Genomic DNA, 24,229 nt, shown 5'->3' on the forward strand with positions numbered 1-24,229 from the left:
TCCTGGAGTAGAGTCAGAACATTGTGGTGAGGAGTGTGATCAGATGTGATAATATTAGACGTTTAGGTGGGATAATTATAAAACAAATCAGATCCAAAAGTTCTATCTTATAGAATTAATTTTAAAAAATGTAAATACAGACATAAACCAGTTTTGTTTGTTTAAACTAAACGTTCACTCTCTTGAACTTAGGATACCTAGTTTTGAGTATTAGATTTTATTCAAATAATTTAACAACTCTGTGTCTTTAATTTCCTCATCGGTAAAGAGAAGTGACATATATATATATATATATATATATATATATATATATATATGGCTAATATGCTAAGTGTCCCTCCAGGTAATGACGTCACGCAGCAGTGCCCGGCTTCCTCTCCCTAGCGACTAGCCTCCTTGCAGTTTCTTCAGCCCAGGATCATGATTTGCTTTATAGCCAGGTGGAAACATTTACACTGTAACCAAATGTCTGTGAAGCGTTTTCCCATGCCTCATCTCATTTGATCCTCACAGAAGTCCTGGAGTAGGTAGATAGGAGACTCGGTGGAATCCTATTTTCTTTTCATTAGCTGGAAAATGAAGATTTAAAAAGCTTAGAAACTTGACCTGACTGAAAAGAAGTAAGAAATGGTGGACCTTGAAAATGACTTCAGGTTTTCTCACTGCGCAGAATATAGTCAAATACTGCTGCAGTTAAATATTTTACCCTTTGTTCTCCCTACGTGATCTACAATAATAATCTGCTTCATGTTGATATTTACTGCTGTATTGCTGACAATTACCTGAAAGAGAAGTTGGGGTGCTTCACTGGACTGGAAAAAGTATAGCTAAATCAGAAAGCAGGTCTTATTAAGCAAGTTTATTCTATATTTATAAAAGGCTAAGTTGACTCGCGCATGTGCAATACAGATGAAGTTCTTGTTGGCGCCAATCACATGCATGTATTTCGATCTGTCATTGTTGGTCATGAATTTGGTTGACACTTCTATTATAGAGAAAGGGCGAATAGTGATATTAAAATATTCTAATTAATTTCCTTTTAATATGCATGAATTCGTGTACCAGGCCACTAGTATTAAATAATGAAAATGGAAGTACTGCTTTTGCATCAAGTGCCAATTAACTTATATGGTATTTAACTTGCTATTATAGAAGTAGTACTGTAATAGTATTCAATTTGGTTAATCATTTTCTTAGTTGCTTTCTTTATGGGAGCCATCTTCTGTGTCTATTTATAGTCAAGCCATCCCTAAGACTTGACATGGCAAGAAAAATCCTACAGACCAATATTATAGAGCCATTATCTGCCCTCACACCCTGCTGACTTGCACAGCTGGGAAACCCCCCACAAGTTTGCATGAAGCACTCTCATTAATTAACCATGGACTAAGGGAGGTTTCTTCTAACTGTTCCCTGGCCAGAATAGCTTACGGCCAAAGACAGCTTCACCAACACTCCTATAATGTTGTTCTATCGTTTTGTAACAGCTGAAAGAACTGATATTCTAAGAAGGAAGCAGAAGTATCTATCCCAATTTGGCCAAAAAGGGTGGGTTTTTGAGAGAAATTTTGAAGAGTAAGATTTTCTTTAAGAAGAGTCAGCATATCATTTTCACACATTACTTCAATATACTGGTGATTTGTTAGTTTTTCAATCAACAAATTTTCCTAGATTTTTTTTTTTTCTGGAGACTATATTCAAATAAGTATAAATACTTATGCCTGACCTCAGGATGAAAACCAACTGGTTAAATACCAATAAAAAGATGATTATCCACAGAATGTAGAAAGTAATTCCCAAACTAGCCACAGAGGAGGCAAATACTAAGGCTAAAGGGAAAAGTCCGTGCAGAAGCTGGGAAGGCATCCCAGGAGCTCCACCTCCCAGAAATGAGCCTTTCTGGTTCTGACCTCCATTTCTTCTGGAACTGGGGCCCCGCATCATTTCCCTCTGGCTGCGTCATTGTGGATTGTGTGTCTCTCCCTCTACATGTAATTCTTGTTATTCTTCCTAGTATTCCTAGGTTTTAGGACAGCACTTGAACCTCATGTATGGTCAATATTTACTTTTTGAATGATGAAGTAAATGAAGCAAAGAATATTATATACAACTCTCTTCTTAACTAGACAGGGGTTTGACTGTTCAAAGGTTGAGTCTTTTTCAACCCTCTATTTTTTTGGTCCAAAGGCTGTCTGAAACCAAAGAAGAAAAAATTCCCTTGTATTGATATAGTGGCTATAGACAAGAAGCGCTTTCAGAAGTTAGAGATGTGCCTCTGAGGAAACCAAACTCGGTGAAAGTCCTGTTCTTAAAATATTAAATTATGTTTTGTGACTGAGCTAGATGCATACCTGGATTTCTTTGGGTGCTTTCCTTTCTTTCAGCCTATATTTTGGCATAAGCTGTACATATTTCAGAATTGTTCATCCTAATTATAATCTATAGATGAAAGTGAGATAAATGTGCCTGTCCCCAAATGTGACTATTAGATGCTTTTGAAATACTGATACATTGCATTATATAGTTATTTATGCATGTCTCCTCTGTTAGATTTTAAAGTTCTTGAAGTAACGTTTTATTTATTTTTGTATTTCCATTGCTTAGCAGAGGATAGCATGTAATAGACCCTTCATGAATTGCTACTCACTAGTGTTCTGTGGAAATTCATTTCAACACCTGGGGCACTGTTCTTACCCATTAGGGATAGCAAATAATTTGAGACATAAAAGCCAAAGGTTTTCGTTTGGGCCCAGATGACATTATACTGCTTTTTCTGATCTTGATAATAAAATCAGTGCCTTTTTGAGGCCTTTTCTGGTGTGTGATGCCACTTGTCTTACTATTTATGATGGCAGAAGGATATGTATCACATGCAGCTGAAGATCGAACAAGTTATTTAATTGTGGCTTGAAAAGAAAGAAGAGCTGAAGTGAGGCCTACTTTTGGGCATCATAAGCTTTTCAGAAGCATTAATAACCTAGACTCAGGCCTCTATAGTTTAAACTTTCAGGTCTTTCCATATGTGGAATCAATTGATATATGATATGAGTTTTACATTATTCTCGGACTATGTCATCACTAGTAGCATTAGTGGTGCTTTGCTCTCCGGGCCTTTGGGATTGGTGTGAGAGTGAGGGATCTAGACTTAGAGTTTAAGAGTTTATTTGAGCCAAACTGACAATATTTGCCAGGGAGTTAAGATCACAAATGCTCCAGAAAATAATAGTTTTGCAGTTTCTTTTATGGATTTGAAATTAAGGACTGAACATAAGGAAGATTATGTGGAGGTGGGAGAAAGCAAGGCAGAATGGGATTATAGAATAGTTAAGATTATTTGCTCTCTTGAGGGTGTTCAAGAGGGTTCTGAAAAGAGACATTTCAAAGGACTTGTATGCATGCATATCAGCCTAACCAATGGACACAGACAACAGTGGGGTGAGGGCATGAGTTGGGGGGGGGGGGGGTAATAGGGGGATAAGCACACATATGTAATACCTTAATCAATAAAGAAATTAAAAGTCAAAAACAAATAAAGAAACAAAAAACAAAGGTTTGTTAACCTAAGTGCATAGAAGGAATAGATGGGTCTTGCTTAAGGCAAAGATAGGCCTTATACTGAAAAGTTATGTGCCTGGGGCATGACTTCCCACCATGACCTGCCCAGTCAGGAGTTGATTTCTTGCAGCACTCCTTTCATGTCCACACATGTTTTCGAAAATGAGGATTTCCAAAAGAAATACGGTCCACTTTGAAGGAGATAAATCACAGAACATATTTTAGTATGGATTGGTCCTACCTATTAGAATGAAATTTTAGTATTGGTGTCGGCAAAAAGTAATTCCTTAGTGGCTTCACTTATCATAGTTGAGGTGCATTATCAATACAACTATATATAGATTGCATTTTATGGGAATTGTGGCATGATAGCTAATAAAACTGAAAAGGCATTTCAAAGATGTTGATTTAAGCATTTCTATTGGCTTAAATAAGAAGTGTTAGGAAGGTTTGATGCGGTCTCTTTTCTGTTTAAGATAAGGTGTTTATACTCTTGTCAAATTGTTTTTGTGTGTGAGGTGGGTATTGCTTATTAATACATTTTGACTTTTTAATTACATTTTCTTACTACCATTCCTCAACATAAATTGCCCAGATATTGCAAAGACGGATGGTGGTAATGAAAAGGATTTTTAACACTTATGAAACACTTAAAATGTATAATTATAATAAAGCAATTTTATGAGATAGGCACTCTTTTATCCGTGTTTTCCAGAAAAGGAAACTGAGGCACCAGAGGTTAAATAACATGCCAGAAGTCTTGTAGCTATTAAGTGGTTGAATCAGGATTCAAGCTCAGGTGTTATGGCTCCATAATCCATGCTCTTAACCACTAATCTATGTACTGCCTTTGCAAATCTGATTTGGACTTGACAATGATTTTAATGGGTGAGTAGGAGATTAGTAGGGAAGCCATTCCAAAGAATTTTAAAAATATATGGACATGGGCTCGCTTCAGCAGAACATACACTAAAATTGGAATGATACAAAAAAGATTAGCATGGCCCCTGTGCAATGATGACAAGCAAATTCATGAAAAATTCTGTATTTAGAAATATATGATAAATATCACATGATCTCTCTCATTCGTGGACTATAATGAACAACATAAATCGATGAACAAAAACAGATTTAGAGACAGAGAAGCATCAATTAGATGCTCAAACCTCAGAGGGAAGGTAGGGGAGGGTGGGAGTAAGGGGGAAAGGTCAACCAAAGGCCTTGTATGCATGCGTATAAACATAAGCGATGGACACAGACAACAGGGAGTGAGGGTGAGGGCAAGACTTGAGGGATGAGGGGACAATGGGGGGATAAAGACACATTTGTAATATCTTAATCAATAAAAAGTTAAAAAATAAAATAAAAATAAAAATATATATGGACTTGGGAATATAACTAGTGAAAGTGAAGAGGTCCCATTCCATTTTTTTGGTAACATTCTAGTCTTATTATGATAGTCACATATGTAGAATAGTGTTTAGGATGTTTATAGTTTAAGAATAGTGTTCATTGTTTTTATGATGGTTTTCAGGAAAAGTTTAAGAAAATGACCACTTTATCTTTGATCTAAGATATCTTAGATCTTATAGATATATGGAAATAAACTAAGATAATTAAGTATCTACTAATCATTTATTCTGGCTTCTGATTGAGATGTTTGCATGAATATTTTCCCTTAAGACTTGTCTTTCAGGTGCATATAGACTGGATTATACTTAAATATGCATGTGGTCAAGGCTTTCCTCTTTGATTAAGAGGCCATCTTGTGAAAAATTAGACAGCAATAAAGCAATCATCTCAGCCTTGATTTTCCATGAGGGAACTTTATCACAGCTGCTACTAATTCTTGATATTAAAGTCATCTGAACTTATTATTCAAATTAATGGATTCTTAGACTACATAAATTTCAATGGGCTCTTCTGTTGATATCAAATATCTACTAGTAAGAAACAGCATGTGCATTAATAAGACAAAAAGGAAGAATATAGATTGTAGACATACTCAACTGGACTTGTTTTGGAATCACACCAAAGAAAAGGAAATTGCTTGTGCCTGTGCCAAGTAACTAAAATATGTTTTTGTAATATTAATGGTGATCAGCACTCTTGGGCCATCATTACTCCTGCCAGAGTGACTTTACTGTTTCTCCACTAAAGGGAGGGGTCTAAAGCCTTGAGCATGTAATATTTTACTTGGTAAAGTCCAGGTTTTTGATGAACAAGTCATATTAAACCCCACCCAAATTAGTTAACAAGTGATAAATCTTACATTTATGTCCTTATCCTCTTACATTCATTAACATTGGTGATACACTGACAATTATTGAGTGCATATGTGCCAGGGACTTGCTAAGTGCTTTTATATGGGCATATACATTTTTTATTGAAGCTAGGATTATGATTCCACAACTGCTGCTTGAATAAGAGCCAGCCTTGAAAGGCCAAGGATTTTTGTTTTTTGTTTGTTTCTTTGTGGACTTTCTTTGTTTTGTTTTGTTTTTGAGAATTTTTGAGTTTGAGCCATACTGACAACAATTGCCAGGAAGAAAGGGATTGAGAAAATACTCTGGAAAATGGCAGTTTTACAGCTTATGCTTATTCATTAAAATAGAAGGAAGAGATGTGAGTGGGACATGAAATCCATTGCTGGTAGACTTGGGGAGTGAGAGAAAGCAAAATGGGAGAAAATCTCTAGGATTTGATAAAAGGCAAAGTGGAGAGACACATACTTCTTTTACTTTGGTGGGTATAGGATAGTTAACATTTACAGCACATAGAGATGGTAGTGGGCAACAAGACAACAGTGAGGTCTTGTGCTCTAGTGCCCGCTGTTGTGCCTTTGCGAGATCTGAAAAAGAAAAATCTAACATTTTAAAGGTATGTTATCTTTCATGCACAAAGACAACAGATAGGCTCAATTAAAGTAAAGATTAACCTTTGTCAAGGAAGCGATAGGCCTAAGGAAAGGCCAAGTTTTTTAGAGAAGGTCTTCAAGGCGAGAAAGGAAGGCTGCTGTTCTGAGAAGGGCCAGGAGGCTGCAGGGATGACAGTGCTTTGAGATTGGAAATGCAGATGAGATCTCCCTGGTGTGGGAATAATTATAGATATATGCTGAGGGACAGGGGGAGGGGAGGGGCAGTCTCCATCAGTAGAGTGGACATTAGTTGGGTTACCTGTGATTCTGTCTGAAATAAGGAGCCCATCAGTTGTGAGCTTGAGAAAAAGAACTGTAGGGTTTGCTGATTATACCCGACTTTGAAGAATGATAAGAACTAAGCCCTGTATTTTCTTTAGAACTTTCTTAAGAACTTTGTATGAGGCTGGCCCTCAGTGTCTTCTAAATATGAGCTGTGTGCCCTGTTGTTACAGAGTTCCACCGTTTCCTAGCCTGTGGACATAAATGGGTGTTTTGTTTCCTTTATTATCTAGTTACTAGAGGCCTGATGCACAAAATTCGTGTAAGCGTAGACCTTCCTTCCCCCAGCTGCTGGCACCGGCTTCCCTCTGGCACCCAGAACCTGGGCTTCCCTCCGGCTGCTGGTAGGCACCCGGGACCCGGGCTTCCCTTGCAGCCCCAGCTTCGTCCAGAAGGTCATCTGGTCTAAGTAGCGTATTACACTTTTATTATTATAGATTTGTCTAAAAGTGTAGAGATGTATTTCTCTATATCTCTAGGAAATGTACCTAAAGGAAATTTCAAGTAAGCCAAAGATTTTCAAAAATTGTAAGAGTTATAGCAGGAACTGCCAGGATTGCCCAGCACTAGTGATTACCCAGAGTAACCTGGTGAAAGGACTATGAGTAGTATGTTCCGAAGATGATGTCAGTGCTGCAAGTGGAGAGCTGACCGCACAGGCCCACCCTCATGTCTCAGGAAAGTCTGCTTCTAAATGACATTACCAATTCTACTTAGATGATAATGAAGCAAAATGATGTCAATCAAAAACCAAAGAGGGACATCCTGAAACCCAAAGTTAATACTGTATATAGGGTATTCAAGAAAGAAGACAGGAAACACCAGCGGAAGAGAGCTGGGACTATAATATTTTGCTACATGTAAGCCAGTTTCCCTTCCATGACACTGAATTTTAGCCAGACATTATTTGACTACTGATTTCCTGAAGAAGGAAAGATTCTTCGGTACATAAGACTGGGAGCCAGATTATATTTGGGATATAATCATTCTGTTTATGTGAAAGGTTACTTTGCATGCTTGAGTCTCAGTTTCCGTATCTGTAAAATGAGTATAAACATAGCTGTGAGATATTAACCCCTAGAGTGCCGGGGAGCGCGATCGTGCTCCTCCTGTCTTTCACCAAAAGTGCCGGGAGCGCTATCAAAGCTTCGAAATGGCATCCAGTTCTAAGTCTGCTTTTATTAGTGATGATGATATTGCTAAATATGTCAATGTAGTAAAGGTTTCCTTAAGTTTTTGAATATGTAACTTCATTTACTTGTGAGTCATAATTTTTTTCCTAAACTGCCGTAAAATCAGCAAAAATGCCTTGGCAATTTTAGCATAGTTCCTCAGATATTGGTTGGCACTCAAAGGGTTAAATTAGATATATGCAGGGTTCCTGGCACTTAATCATTGCTTGTTTTCTGGCTTGAGCATCCTCAGAGGTTCTTTCATTCATTTCTTGATACTGAGGGAGGGAGGAGGAATTATGACATGTAGATCACCTGGACTTCTCAGCTTTTATGGAGGTGCTGATCCCTAGCCACACTGAGTATGCTGTTCTCCATTTGTTTTCCATCTAGTGCAGTCACCCTCCACTGAGCAGTGTGTATCAGCCTCAAGGGGTTATTTGTTCCTGATGCAATGCTGATTGTGGTTTGAGGTGGAGCATGTCAAGGGTGAATAATCGCTGACTAGCTCATGATGTGTGATTAATATCTTTCAGATTGTTTATGTAGTGATATCTAGATTGCTTCTGAGCACAAGATACTGTAGAGCATAATGTTTCTTATGTACCTAACAAAACGCACACAAAGAAGGAACATTGTTCTCCTAGCTTGGCACCCTTTTCTGATATCATTTCCCTTTGCATTGTCTCCCATACCTGAAGCTGTAGCCAGAGATATGGTAATAAGTGTTGATTGGCATTTAATCAGAGTAAAACCTTTGCTTGGTAATGCCTACTACATTTTATTTTGCTAAAGTGGATGTTTGACTGGAATGAGAAATACTGTACATTAAAGGGGTTACTCTTGTTTTCTTTTAAATATGATAATTAGTATTAAAACTCTCTCTTCCCTGCCAGTTGGCTCATCTCATCTGTAGCAGCTGTTGGAAATTCCTTAGTTGTCGATTGCTTACTGAGCTATCATTTCACAGAGTTCCTCAGTGTTGCATTTTTGCTGGATCAAATTCTGACCGAAAGTATGCTCACCTCACAGTCTGGGCTGGACTGAGTTCTAGTTACCCTATTTCAGTAACAAGGTAAGCTATCATTGGTATATCATCAAGAGGTGATATTTCCCCGAAAGCTCCTTGGAGTTGATTATGGTAGAAAAGAGCATTTGGTGGAGCCTTAGGAGGCCAATTGTGTTACTTTTCTTTTTATTGATGTTTGAATTCTATTTAACCTAGCATTGCCTTTTTTATGCTTCTAAAGCAATAGGAGTTTGCTATAGAATGTACAGTATATATACTTTTGTATAATGTCATAGCTTATAATTTTGTCCAGCATGAAGAAAGTGAACATTTTAACCATAGCATTTTCATTCCAGTGTGTTTAACCATTTCACACTTAGTTCAGTGTATCATCCTTTATGTTAATATATTGTAAAATTGATATGTAAGTAATGTATATCCCTGAAATTAGATGGTCTGTTCTTTCCAGAAGCATATTCTTCAAGCATTCAGTTTAAGTGCAATACATTATCGAAGCCTTATTGAATTGGCTTTCAGATACTGTGCATTTGTGTAGTACAATGATATGCCACATTTATATGAAGCTTTCATAATGTGATCCACTACTTTCCTAATGATGTGAAAGCTGATAATACAAGCCCAAATTTTGTTTATCCATCAGATCACCACACTTTATATCTTATAGCCATGCATTGCAGGAATGTTTATTTTTATAGTTTAGAGTGACTTTGTCATTTTTTCTTGATTCAAAGTACAATCATAACACAATTAACAAATTTATTCACATTTTTCTGCTGCAATATGTTCTTGTCTCCCATTTGAATAATTGCAACAGAAATTTGTAACCATTTTAATTATCCTTATTTTATTTTAAATCGACAATTCTTTTTTCATATAAGAAGAGACTGAGGAAGTGGTCATTGGTTTCAGACACCTAGATTTTAGAACACTTGCTTTAAATAACTGTGTGGTTTTAGTTACTCTCACTTTAAAATGGGACCAGTAAACCCTTACACAAAGTGATCTTGAGAAGAAATTGTGATAGTAACCCATACATAGTAGGTTATTATAAATTTTATAATAGGCAGTTAAAAATGCTGTGTTCCTTCCTTTCTTTCTGTTAGGAAGAATGTCTCTTTTATTGATTATACTTTTGCATCAAGAGGAAAAAAATCTCCGTGCCATATAACATTTCTTAGGAAATGCATAAATTTAGTATAGGCCTTCTAATTCTGACAAATTAGAATATTGATTTTGAGTTTGTTGCTATAAATTTGCCAAATGAAAGGAAAGTTTTATGCTACTCCTTTCAACTCACTTCTGATATATCTTGAGCAAACAGAGTCTGTATTTAATAGTAGTTTGCTAATTGGAAAGCACTACTAACTCAACACAGATGTAGAAAGTGAGAAGCTGAGAGGAGACCATGGAACTAAGAGAGCAGGATAAAAGCTGCCACCGCATCATGCTCCCAAAGACGAACTTGAAACCATACGAGGCCTTAGTGCTAATTACCTTTAGCATGTTTAAGCTCTCACTTCTCACTTGTCAGTGTAAAGACAGGAAAATCCTTACTGGTCTGAACTTGTTACACTGCAGCAAACTGAAAGCTGAAGGCATAAGGGAGCTCTGAAGGCATTCCTTGCGCCGAGACTGTTCCAAGTGGAGTGTGGGCAGATGGGCTTCTAACGTAGGGAGCAAAATGACATGGAGGGGAATCATGGTGTTAAAGGGAGGCTCCTTGCATTTGTTACCATCTCACTTCTTCTGTGCGAATGTGAGAGTTCTGGCCCACAGTCAAAAAACAAGCAACATTTGAACCCTAGAAAAACCACCATTAGATATTAGTGTCAATCTGAGAAAGCCAGTAAGTGCACAGAAAGGAGAGGAAGAAAGCCAAATGATGAGAATGTGAGTAACCCAGTGGGATTCTTTTTCTTTAAAAAAAAACAAACCCATAGCCCTAGCTCAGTGGTCGGCAAACTCATTAGTCAACAGAGCCAAATATCAACAGTACAATGATTGAAATTTCTTTTGAGAGCCAAAATTTTTAAACTTAAACTATATAGGTAGGTACATTGTTATTAACTTAATTAGGATACTCCTAAGCTGGCCTTTGCTAAAAAGTCCTCAATCTGATTGAGGTATGTTTGCTGAGGTTGACCCCCTTCCAACTCTCCCATCCACACTCGTCTTGTATACTTGTTTCAGACCCTTTCTGAAAACCAACTTCTGCACATGGGCCACGAAGTTTCAATCGCACTGTACGTGCACGCCCACACGTGGTATTTTGTGGAAGAGCCACACTCAAGGGGCCAAAGAGCCGCATGTGGCTTGGAGCCACGGTTTGCCGACCACTGCCCTAGCTGGTTTTGCTCAGTGGATAGAGTGTTGGCCTGTGGACTGAAGGGTCCCAGATTCAGTTCCGGCCAAGGGCACATGCCCCTGTTGTGGACTCAATCCCCAGTAGGTGGTGTGCAAGAGGCAGCCAATCAATGATTCTCTCTCATCATTGATTTTTCTATCTCTTTCTCCCTCTCCCTTCCTCTCTGAAATTAATAAATATATTTTTAAAAAATAAAAAGAAAAAGAAAATAAAAAACCACGTAACTCTTTTTTAAAAAATTGAAACAGTGATGTACTCATACAATAAATTCAGATAGTATAAGGTATATAAGGCAAAGTGCAACATCTCTCTTAATTCCATGTCACCACAACCCCTAGTTCTCCCGGGGGGATAAATGGTGACAGAAAGAGCCTTGACTTTGGATGGCGAACACCTAGTGGGACTCCTAGTTTATATTGTAATCATCAATGGCATCCCACTACCCTTGTTTCCACCTGGACCACGCGTGGCTGAACTAGATCTGCTGGTGTGTGCCAGACCCATGGGCCCTAAGCTCTGGTGGCACCCTATCTTGACAGAGTCAAAAACCTACAGAACCCGGAGCCCTTCTTGGCTGCTTGACGTGACCTAAATGTACATATTCTCTTCATGTCTGACACTGAGGTAAAGAACTGCTTTTGAAGACACTAATGAGAAATGGTTATAAGTCCATGAAGTAAAAATGCAGACATATGTGTATCTTGAACACAAATACTAATAGAAACTAATACCTAATGTGCCCTTACTCCGCACCAGGTACAGTGCTAATATTTTACAGAATTGTGTTTAAACCACATCATTGCCTTCTAAATGGCACCACATTTTATGGGTAGAAATCTTGGGGATTAGAGAGGTAAAGTAACTTGCTCAAGGTCACGTAGTACCTGATTTCAGAGCCTAAATGAAGAGCCCTTTTTAAAAAAAAAAAATCACTGATTTTTGCAACAAAACAAAATGCCAAACACTGGGGAAAAGATTAAAAAACAAAACAAAACACATTAATCCCTATAGAGGGCACTATTCAGATTAAACTGGCCCAGCATAATTTCTTAACATGATAAAAGCAGGCCTGTGCCAGCCACGGACTGTTTGAGATAGGTTTGTCTCTGAGGAAGGCAGCATAGTGATTCATATAACCTACTGTCAGGTTTATTTAAATCTCAGATCCAACCTAGAGACTTCACTTTAATAATCTTTTATTATTTTCCTGTGTATTCTTATGATTTCTTCCTTCTCTGTAAAGAATATTGCTCAGCATAATGAATTCAGTCAGTTCTAGGCTTCTTCATGTCTGCATTTAATATTCAGAGTACTTTCTTCTCCTTGGCCCCTGATTTACCAAAATCTGGCATTGTGCTTAAAAAACAAACAAACAAAAAGCACACAAAAAACAAAAAACGATGACAGAGGGGACCATCTCTGAACGTGGAACGTGCCCGTATCAGATTGTAGTTTGGTGAATATAAGCCTAATACCTTGACAAGACCCCACCTCCATTGATCTGTCTTACAGTCCACTTCAGCTACCTTTTAGACTAACCTTGGCCCATGTGCCAGTTCAGGAATATTGGCCACGGCTAGAATGCTACATACCCTCTAGGCAAGGGCCACAATGGGGACTTTGTTTCCTGGAGGGAAGCTTATGGTGCTTGTTAGAGTTTATTACTACATGTCTGCTATCTCTTCCATCCCAAGCCAGTCAGGTGTTTTAACTTTGAAGATAACAGTAACTGTCTTTAGTCGGACAATCCAGGAATGTTTTGACCCAAAGATAATTTAGGAAGACTTGTGGAACCTAAAGCTAAATGTCAAATGTAATTAAATGTTACTGTGGTGTCTTCCCTTAAGAAGAGAGCTGCTGAGTTCCAGCCTGTGTTAAGAGCTATTTGGATTAACTATTTTGATTGTTCCCCGCATTATGTAAGAGGCATGATATCAGGCAGCACGGAAATTGTCCCTGATTGTTCCAAGTGGGGAGGTGTTACATTTCAGGAAATAGCTATAGTATTTATTCAGTCTGACTTTGGACCTGGGTCTCTCAATACTTTCTCTTGAATTCTCTCTCCACATGGGTGGGACCCTGGAGGATAGCAGGAATGCCAATTTAAGGTATGTGTAACCTTTCTAAAGAAATTAGCTTTGAAAATAGTAAGTAAACTCTTTCAAAAAGTCCTTCCTAATATTATCGAATGGGAACATTTCAGTAAGACACTGTTGTTAACATAAATGCTAAGGCTTAAGAAAAACACAAAATTATATCTCTCCATCGAAGGTTTAAGCAAGGCCTTTGGTACAATGACACCTCCCTCTGGAGATCAGACTCATTTTAAAGACAAACACAAGTCAGGACCAGAGTAACACTTTTAATAGGAATACTAAATCTACCAAGGAATAGTGGGAGAAAGTGGGAGTGTTCTGTAATCCTTGTTTTTGACCTCTAGCAGCACATCCCAAATACCTTATGAGTTTCTGGAAAGGTGCATTTTCCTCGTACTTCCTTATTTTCTCTCTCAATCCTGAAATACTCTCTGGGCAATCAATTTTAGAGGTTTTTCAAGGAAACCAAAACTTGGCTTGTCTGCCTGTTAACTACTGCAAAGTGTGAAGATCCTTCCATTCACTGCTACTGCTAAAGATAATAAGGAAACACCTATTATTGTCATTATCCTGAAAAAAGAAGCTTCGAGATTGGATTAAGTGAGGTTGCTGTGCCCTTGAGAAAGGCAGGTATGAGGCAGTGATGAAGGTATGGCAGCGGGAATGGATACTCTCTTTCATCAGATTAGCCCCCCTCCTTTTTTTTTTTTCTTTCTCTTTTCTGTAGGAGGAAGATGTGGAGAGAAGAGCTCTGATCTGTTTGGGGAAAAAGTATCACAACCTATTAGTTAGAACCGATGAAACTGAGACAGCTTCAGGGACTCCATTAAGTGTGTGGTGTTTAGGCAGACTGTGTCCCTAGGTAAGGTGTGCCGTTGAGGAGGAGAAGCACAATGAAATAATTGGGCTTGAGAAATCAACTGGGCTTCAGCGGCCTCATGTCTCCTTGTGGGGAATGTGGAAGGAGATAACATTTTTCTTCCCCTCCCCAGCACACCTCCCTTCTTTCTTTTAGCATAAAAGCCATACTGAATAAAGTAGAGGAGAATTTTTTGCTGAGTCCATGGACTGCCAATAGATTTTGAATAATAAAAACAATGGATATAATTAAATTTAATGTGGCACAGGCAGGATTCAGAGCGTGTCACCTTGGAGCCATTTCATACTAGGTTATTCTCTAGGCATCTGGATATTTGGTTGCAGCAGCTAAATGAAAATCATCCAGATTTGATCAGTTATGGCAGCATCTACAGGGACATGTATTAATGTCTTGATGTCTCTGGAATTAGGCTCTTAAATAAAACATCATTCTCATGCATTTATTTTCATTTTAAAGGAATAAATTGAAATCAGCGAACAGTGAGAACTAGACTGAATTTCCCATCAGGACATACTGATAGGCAAACTTTTGGTGTACTTTAGTTGAGGGCATGTTCATGAGTTTAGGTACTACTAGTGCTCACCTGCCTGTCTATCTTTTAAAGTCAGAATAGTTACAGTGATATTAAGTCCAAGGCTCAGATAGTCATCATTGTGCTCTGAAGAAAAAAGGTTTAAGAAGCTGGCTTCTTGCCCTAACCGGTTTGGCTCAGTGGATAGAGCATTGGCCTGTGGACTGAAGGGTCCCAGGTTCGATTCTGGTCAAGGGCATGTACCTTGGTTGTGGGCATATCCCCAGTAGAGGGTGTGCAGGTGGCAGCTGATCGATGTTGTTTCTAACTCTCTATCCTTCTCCCTTCCTCTCTGTAAAAAAATCAATAAAATATATTTTTTTAAAAAAGAAATTGGCTTCTTTAGACTCAGCATACATAATGATAGTTATGGCTAATAACAAGAATAAATAGAAATGTATAGCATTATTCCTGGTAGGTAAATACTTTTTCTTGTGCCAGACTCTAAATTAGGTACTTTATGTTTGTGTGTATACACGCACACACTCTCTTAATACACATTTGCCATATGTGAAAAAAGCCCTGCCTTTGGAGTCAGAAATGGTTCTTATTTCCATCTGCTACCTATTACTTATTTGTTCTTGAGCAACAAATGTACCGCTTTTAACATGTTTTCTCCAAAAACTGAGGGAACTAGACTAAATAACTGCTGAAATTCTTTCTACTTATAATTCTTTGTCTTCCTACACACACACATTTTTATTTCTAAAATAACTGTACAGTGCTAGTTTGAGGATATGTATACGCATATACATGCATGTCCACACATCTACACATTTTAAAATAGCACCAATTATTTTCCCATCTTTTAAGTTTGTATTTTCCTTACAGTTTATCCAGATTGATGCAACATGGTGGCACCCAGACCCCAAGGAAGTATATGTTTCAGTTTGAATAAATAAAAATGCTTTCTCCTGGTTTGTATTTTCAGAATTATAAGTGTATATGATTGGATATCGGTAGGGGAACACTACTACATTCAGTATTTTAAACCAGTCCTCATTACTGTATTCCCACATTGTTAACACCAGGTTGCTTGCCCAGATGTTCGTTGTGGAACTGCAGGCTGGAACGATGTGGTCTGTTCCCTCCAGGAGCTCATTTTCTTTAAACTTTATGAAAAATTTGAATAAGTAATGGAGTCAGCGTTTACCATACTAATAATCCATTTTTGCATTATTCATCTTTGGTCAAGACACACACACACACACACACACACACACACACACACACACACAGAGTGTGTGTGTACGTGTGCACGTTTCCCCAGAAGTAAAGGGGTGCTCTGTGACTCAATAAGAGACCCTGTAGAGCAGGATGTTGTAGCTAGATAAGAAAACCTAAGTTTAGAGGTTTTAGTCCTCTTAGAATTCCTTTTGGTTAATTGACACCCCCACACACCGCCCCCCCCCCCCCCACACACACATACACACACATGCTGTAATGTATACTCTTGAAAGGCAGGAACCTTCTATTTATCATTGTATCTCTACAGCCTGTCACAAGCACTCATAACCAATAAACATTGAATTGATATATGAGATTTCCCTGATTTTAGAAATTAAATATTATCCTCATGGTCTACAGGAATGAAACATCCACATTTATACCATAGTAATGATGTTTCCATATTCTGCCACCTAGGGGTTTAGTTTTTATTTTAGATATTCTGCACTTATAGAAATCAAGACTAATTCTTTAACATTTTAACTTCATCTATGTAGCAAATAAAACACATTATTTGAGTTTCGTGATCGTGCCCATCACATTGGTTTCAACACTGTATTCACAGTAGGTAACCTAATAAATATCTACTGTGTGTGTGTGTAATCTAATAAATATCTAACTTTTTTGTGTGTGTATGTATTTTATTTTTATCACATCAAACCTCACATTTCCTTTGCGTGTTAATCATATTTGTGACTGGTTGTCTTTGTAATGATATAGTGCAGTGATGGCGAAGCTGACACGCGTGTCAGAGGTGACACACAAACTCATTTTTTTTGGTTGATTTTTCTTTGTTAAATGGCATTTAAATATCTAAAATAAATATCAAAAATATAAATCTTTGTTTTACTATGGTTGCAAATATCAAAAAACTTCTATATGTGACACGGCACCAGAGTTAAGTTAGGGTTTTTTAAAATGCTGACACGCCGAGCTCAAAAGGTTCGCCATCACTGATAGTGTCTGTCTCTGCTAATCCGTAAACTCCATGAAGTCAGGTACAATGTCAGTGTGGTATGTTATAGAATTCCCTGGTCTAGCATGGGCTTGGCACATAGTAGAGACTCAGCAAATATTTGTTTCAAAACATATGTAAGTAGCAAAAGCCAGCTTTCCAGTGTTACACATTGATAACCACCATCTACTAGTAGAACCATGTAATTTCTGATATGCACACTCAGCATCCGCATTCAGTAAATTTGTGGAATATCTTTTGGGTGCCAAGTGGGACAGAAAGCTGGATGAGCCACAGTTCATTCCTGACTGGGGCTCATGATTTGATGGGCAAGAAAGGTATATACAAAAATGTGTATACTCTTGAACCAAGACACTTTGGTTCCTGTTTCTCTAGCTCATAAGATTTTGAGTTTATAGATCAAGGAAGTAGCCATCGTTAAAAGCTTGGTAAACCATAGAAGCGGTGTGATATAGAAACATTAGGCAGGATAGTAGCATATCTGAGGCGGAGTGAACTCAACCATAAATAATCACAACTACTAATACTAACATTTATTCATCACTATGATGTGATAAGCACTATCCTAATCACTTTGCATACATTGTCTCCTTTAATCCTTTTAGTAATCCCATCAGGTAGGCCCTGGGTTAGCTCATTTTGACAATTTAGGAAATTGGTTAGGATTTGAACTCAGGCCTTTGACTAAGTGCTCTTGGTCACTACAGAGAGGTAGAGACACAATAAAATAAGCTTTAAAAGGAGGGAAACATTAATTCCTGCTAGCTATCTCAGGGAAGACTTTCTGGAAGACATGAGCCTTAAGGGGTAAGTCATATTTTGAACTGGATATGTGCGAGAGTCAGAGAATTCTAAAATATTAGATTCAGAACAAGAAAATTTAAAGGCCATCTGTTCCCAGCCCCTAATTTGCAGAGGAGAAAACTGGGTTCTGTGAGGTTAAGTAACTTGCTGTAGGACATATGGCTAATTAATTGGCATTAGAGCTATTTCCTAACTTCTCTATCCATGTTATTTTTCCCCTATTATGCACACTAGCTCATGTTATGTCTGGTTTTTATTTCACTGATTGTAAATGGAGACTGTCTAGCATATCTGTGTAGGATAGATAGTAAGTCTAACCAGGAAAGGGTCAGGACAGGCATGGAGGAGAGAGATACTCGAGGTATGTGCAGGGAAACAGAGATAGGTACGTATCTACCTATCTATATGCTTTTTGCTAGTATTTTATTTTATTCTTGCCTCTGTTTTCTTCCATAGGTACATATACACAATTGGGAGTTGAGAGAATAAATACAAATGAAACCTTAATAAGAAAAAACTAGTTTAAAATTCTATATGGTCTAGGATAACGTCCCACAATGATTTCTTAGCCTGCTAAGTAAGTAACCTGGGATATTTCTAGTTCCCACTAATGCTTATTAGCCTTTGTTCTATCTGCCACTTACCTGCTCACAAGGACATCATGATAATAAAGTGAGAGCATCTATGTGAATGTACATATATGATAGAACTGCAAGATACTGGCCAGCTTGTCTCTTCCCTAGCCCTAAACTTTTCCTTCCCTGAAAATATATTACCACCACGTGGTGTTGATGTTGCTTAGTTGTTTCAGTAGCCAAATTGTTGGGCCAGATTTCCACACCTCTAAACAATCAATTTGGGACTTGTGTAAATACTCATTGAAAAACATTTATTTTCCTCTGAGTGCTCCCTGTTAATCCTCTTCTTGTGTGGCATTCTGTAACTGGGGATTGAGGTGGGTTCTTTTCCTATTTTTTTCTTAGCAATTTAAAATATAAAATGGAACCTTTTCAGTACAGTCTGAATCAGCACATATTCACATCACTTGGGTGTAGGCTTTTTATAGACCAGCTAGAAGATTACAGTAATTAGCCTGTGCATTTTCTCATTAAAAAGTCATTAGTGGAGGCTTTGTTCTTTTAAGATCTCCCGAATAAGGTTTATTGCATTGCATTCTATCATTAACAGTCTATTAGGAGCCAGATGTCTTATATAGGTGTGCAGAAGCAAGGATTGCTTTGGACTGTCATAGATAAGTCTGAATGTTTAGTTGGGGTAGGGTCCTGCTTTGTGTGCTACCAGTACTAGTGCCAGTCCTTTTTCACACTGTCTGCTGGCGGTGCCACACTCCTTCAAGTATTTGGGCATCTAACAAATCTAGACCTATTTGAAAGAATAAGAGTGTGTTCATCTGCACTAACATGTTTCCCTTAGTGTCTTAGTAAGCTTGTGGATGATTCAGAAATTCAATAAAGAATACGAAGAAAATCACTTGATTTTCTACTATAATCATATGAGTAGTATACAGAGATAAGAATACAGGCTTTAAAATCAGACCACCATGGGTTCAAATCCTAGCTTCACCACTTACTTATATAACTTTGACCATGATTATACTTAATCTTTATAAACCTCAGTTGTCTCAAGTGTAATCTGGAAATAACAATGGTACTTACCTTATAGGAATGCTTCAGAATTCAATATAAAGCATTTGGCACGATTGGATGGAATATGTGATTTATTAATATTTTATAATAAAGAGTATGTGTATATTTGTATTTGTATTCCCACTTTGTTGTTATTCATCTTTCCCCTGATTTAAGAAGTCTTAACATGAAATTCCAAAATAAGTAAAAATCTAAGGAGTGGTTATTAATATCATTAAGTGGCTTAAGACAGCTTTCTTTAAAAAGTCACTTATATGGTACATTGGAAGTAAATTCACTTGTCATTTTAACCTTTTTTCTACTATATACAGTGACCAGCAACTTGAAGGAGCAAGTCAGAAAATGCACATTGGTTGCCCCATTAAATTACTAGATACTGATTAAATAAACTGGAATAAATTGCAGCATTGCAGAATTCCAAGGGCGGTTTGTATGTTTGTTGTTGTTTTTTAGCATTGCAGTATATTCCAGGGATTTTTTTTTAGACTAATTGTATGTCAACCTGTTGTTATGGCAAAATTTAGGTTAAGTCAGTCGGTTAAAAAGTACTTTTATTAAGTACCTACTCAGAGGCAGGCATTGTTCTTTGTTCTAGCCCAGAATAAAAAGAAATCCCTGTTGTCAAGGGGCTTACATTCTAGGGTAAAGATAGATAGTAAACACGTAGAGAAGCACATGATTAATTAGAATGTCTGTGAGGCCATGGAGATTGTAACTTAGGGTAACGTGATAGAGTACCAGTGGTGAGGATCTAGTTAAGGGCCGAGGGAAGGGGAAGCCTTTTGGAGAATAGTGAGAGGGGTATGTGTGTTCCAAGCAAGAGAATGAGCTAGAACAAAACCCCTGAGACACTTAACAAGCTTGTTGTGTCCGAGAGACAGAAAAAAGGCTAGTGTGGCTGGGATTTAGTATTCAAGGGGAGAACGTGGAGAGAAAAGGAGGCTGGCTCATGCAGAGCCTTTAAAGGCTATGAGCAGAAATCTGGCTTTAGTTCTGGTTGCAGTGGGAAGTCCTTGACCTGTTTTAACCTGGGGAGTGGTGCTGACTTTCACTCTGGGGAAACAGTCTGTTGTGTGGAGAATGGACTGTGTGCTCACAGTGTGGGAGCCAGGAGACCACCGTTCATGGGCCAGGGGAGAGAGTGGTAACATAGGGCAGGTGGTAGCAGGGAAATGTTCACTGGTTGTATTTAGGCTTTATTTTGAATATAGATTTGACAGGACTTAAGGTGCAATGGTTATGGGATGCAAAAAAAGAAAGGGGAGGGGAGGGGAGGGGAGGGGAGGGGAGGAAGGAAAGAAAAGAAAGAGAAAGAAAAGAAAAAAGAAGGAATCTAGGATAACTTTCAGGATATTAACTTCAGCAAGGGATGACTGTGTCATTTGTAGATAGAGGGGAAGATTTTGTGGGGGTGAATGTGTAGGGTGAGAAGCCAGGAATCAGTACTTTTGTTTGACATGTTGTAGCTGGGTCTCCTAGGAAGAGAGTGTGAATAAAGCAGAGGGCTCTGAAGAGAGTCCCACGTACAGAGCTGGTAGGAAGGAAGACCAGTGAAGGAGATAGAGAAGGAGAAGTAAGAAATGTAAGACAAGCAGGGACTACGGAAATAGAGAAAAAGGTGTTTCATAAATGAGCCATGTCTGTGCTATGGAGAGGTTAAGTAAGATCAGGACAGAAATTGTTCATTCATTAATTAGAAATTTACCTTTATACTGCTCCTTTAATGTAACCCATTAATGAAACAAAATTAACCCACTGTAGCCAACGTGTCCCTAACACAGGGTCTCTCCAGTCTTTTTTAGTTATTCTTCAAAACTGGATGTTTAGCTCCTCTCTTCAAAATGGAGGATTGTTTTTCATGGTATTGTTTTTGAAATTCTCCCACACCCCAGGCATAAAAGTAATAAAGCTCTTTGTAAGAAAACAGAAAATACAAGAAAATAAGGGGCACGACTTCTAAAAAGTAATTTTTGGGAACAAAAATTGAATTAGGGGTACAGGAATTAAGTTATTATATTCTGTTTCTCACCTCACTTCTTCAGTAGTTTGCTGGGAGCCTGTGCCCTGGCCATCCTCACAGTGCTGGTGCGAAGTAGGAAGTACAGTCCGCTGTCCCTCACCCTTCTCACTCCCACCCTCATTCCACATGCGGATGCAGTGCGTTCCTGAGCGAAGCTTAGCAATACGTTCTTTCTAAAATGAAAGCATTTTCCCTTCGCGATTGCATCTGTTTATAGAATAGTTCCTATTTTCCTAATTAGATCCTGCATAGAAATGCAGAGGCTGCTGTGTAAAAGGATAATGAATCTTTATTGCACAGTTGAAATCAGATTTGTGCAAAAGGCACTTTGAAAACAGTAATAAGCAGAGACATGTATTAAATCACCCAGATAAGGCGCCCTCTTTATATTTTCTATTTATAAATGGAAATTATAACTACCCAGTGGATTCCATATGACATTTCCTATTACCAGCAAAGGCTTTAGCTTTAACCATAGAAGTTATCTAAATTCAAAAACCCCTGTGGATTCATGGCTCGAAAGAATACTCCTGGAGGGGCCAGGGCAGGGAGGAGAGGGTCCTTTGTTTTTTTTTCCTTTGTCCATGCACTCTGGCAGAGAGAGGCAAAGGGTAGCAAGTGGTCTAAGAAAGAAGCCATTTGAAATAACTGTGATAAGATCTAATCAGGAAACCCAGTGTCCATTTAACATATACAGTAACATTTTAAGAACCTTCTGGTTGGACTCCTTGAAAACCAAGTTCATGTCCTTATAAGCTCATCCTTACATTTTCCTGTTGTGCACATCATTTCCAGGCAAACATAGCATCTATTCCCAAGTTAAAACCTTCAAGGAGTGTGTTATCTCTTCACCTCCTTGGCAAGGCTCAGAACGCTGGGGCATTGCTTTGAGGATGGCGAGAGGAGGAGGCGTTGTGGGGAGGAGTAAGAAAGAAAATAAAACTGGGAAGCAGGGAAAGTCAATGTCAAATGAACTGCCAAGGATGGATATTGTGGCTGCTGGGGACCTCAGAGAGTATCATGTGTCTTTTGTGTCTATTTTACAGTCAGTGCTTCATGTAGGATGGCAGGCTCGCCTGGACTGTGCTTAGTATCGATTTACTCTCAGGCATGCCAGACCATGTTAGCATTACTAAAGGGGGAACATCCTATGCATTTCCCCTTACAAACAGACATATCAAAAGTATGTCTTTTTTAACTCTTCATTTTTCCTGTCTTCCTTTCCTCTTACTATTCTTCTTTCCCTTCCTGGAACTTACCCCTGGGCATTTCCCCCCTTGTTTTAAGAAAACGAAGAACTCCATATGGTGAGTATTGTAACGAGAACGGACCAAATAGAGGTTTTTGGAGAGCAATACTGTGTGGGGAAGAACTCAGCCCTGTGAGATAAAGGCTTCACATGTTGCCCATTCCTAACGTGGCACATTCCTAGCCTATCAGTGGACGGGGAAGGAGCTTATTTTCCAGGGCCAGCTTCGGGGGGCAGGACCTGAGCACTGCTGAGCGTTGACAAAAAGGAATGAATGGATGCTAAATTTAGAGACCAGCAGTATCATCGTTTTTCACCTGCTTGAACTCTTCTGCAGTTTTCCCTAGTTGCTATGTTGCGCTTTTCCGTCTGGGGAGGGAAATCGGTTGTCTGGCTGTGTGAACTGGCATCTGCTTAGCAGTTCGTGGCTGGGACTCATCCTCTGTCAGAATTCCTTTCCTTTTACCTCTGCTCCATTAGTGGGGAGACTGGGACCAAGCTCCTGAATTGATTTGCATACTTCTCTGCTACCCAGCTCAGACAACATATGGCAGTGTGGAACATTTGGGTTTATTTCTCTTCACTCAAATTCCCCCAAAATTGGACAACTCCAGCATTTGTTTTGTGTTACAAGAATTCTCAGTTCCTTTTTGGGTAGGCAAAAGCAATATAATTTTGGCATAAGAATCTCTGGATCAGTTACTTTATAAAGAAAACCTTGATTTTCTTCCCCTCTTCTCTTATATCCCCTCTCAGGGAAAAAAATACATTTTTAATCTTGCGACACTGCATCATGTAAAATGTCCACTTAGGAAGGTACACTGCATAGAAACTGTCTCATGTCATTTTTGTTTTTGTAACTCGGTGATTGTATATCTGTTTCCTTTCCATGGTCTTTTTCTTAATTTCCACTGTGTAACTAAGTGCCTGAAACTTGAGACTTTCCATAGGATCATCCACATATAAAAGTAAGTAGATATAATCATGCAAAGAATAACTGTATTCATGTAAATTGATACAAAAATTGACTATTTTGAATGCACTTTAACTCTGAACAATGCTAATGTATGAAAATCATACTTCCTTCTTTAGGAAAATACTTTGTTGCCTTACTTAGGTATAGATATCATACACTGTGGAGTGAGTTCTTAAGAGATGTCTCTTAAAATGGGAAAAAGTTTTCTTTGGGTATTCACAGTTTCTTTTCTAAAGGTTCTTGGGAAAAGGCAATATGGTAAGGAGGAAATAGCATGAGTACTTAAGTTAGCAGGTCTGAGTTCTGGCTCTGTGACTAGTTCTTCAGGGATGGGCTGAGCAAGTAACGTCGCCTCCTCAAAGCTAGAGAGCCATCCTCACAGTGATGCCACACACTCACAATATGATTATTAGAAAAGAGTGAGACAGCAGATGCCAAGGCA

At 38.4% G+C, this 24,229-nt stretch overlaps 1 protein-coding gene and 1 non-coding gene across 7 annotated transcripts in view; both read left to right on the forward strand.

Moving 5' to 3' along the window:
• Positions 1-24,229, forward strand: part of AUTS2 (activator of transcription and developmental regulator AUTS2) — a 1,132,479-nt gene that overhangs the window by 589,788 nt on the left and 518,462 nt on the right. The window lies entirely within an intron of this gene.
• On the forward strand, positions 4,503-4,607 carry LOC118657139. The gene has a single exon (XR_004967877.1). It is a non-coding gene; the product is annotated as a U6 spliceosomal RNA (small nuclear RNA).

This window comes from Myotis myotis, unplaced genomic scaffold (assembly GCF_014108235.1).
Source record: "Myotis myotis isolate mMyoMyo1 unplaced genomic scaffold, mMyoMyo1.p scaffold_m19_p_5, whole genome shotgun sequence".
Lineage (NCBI taxonomy): Eukaryota > Metazoa > Chordata > Mammalia > Chiroptera > Vespertilionidae > Myotis > Myotis myotis.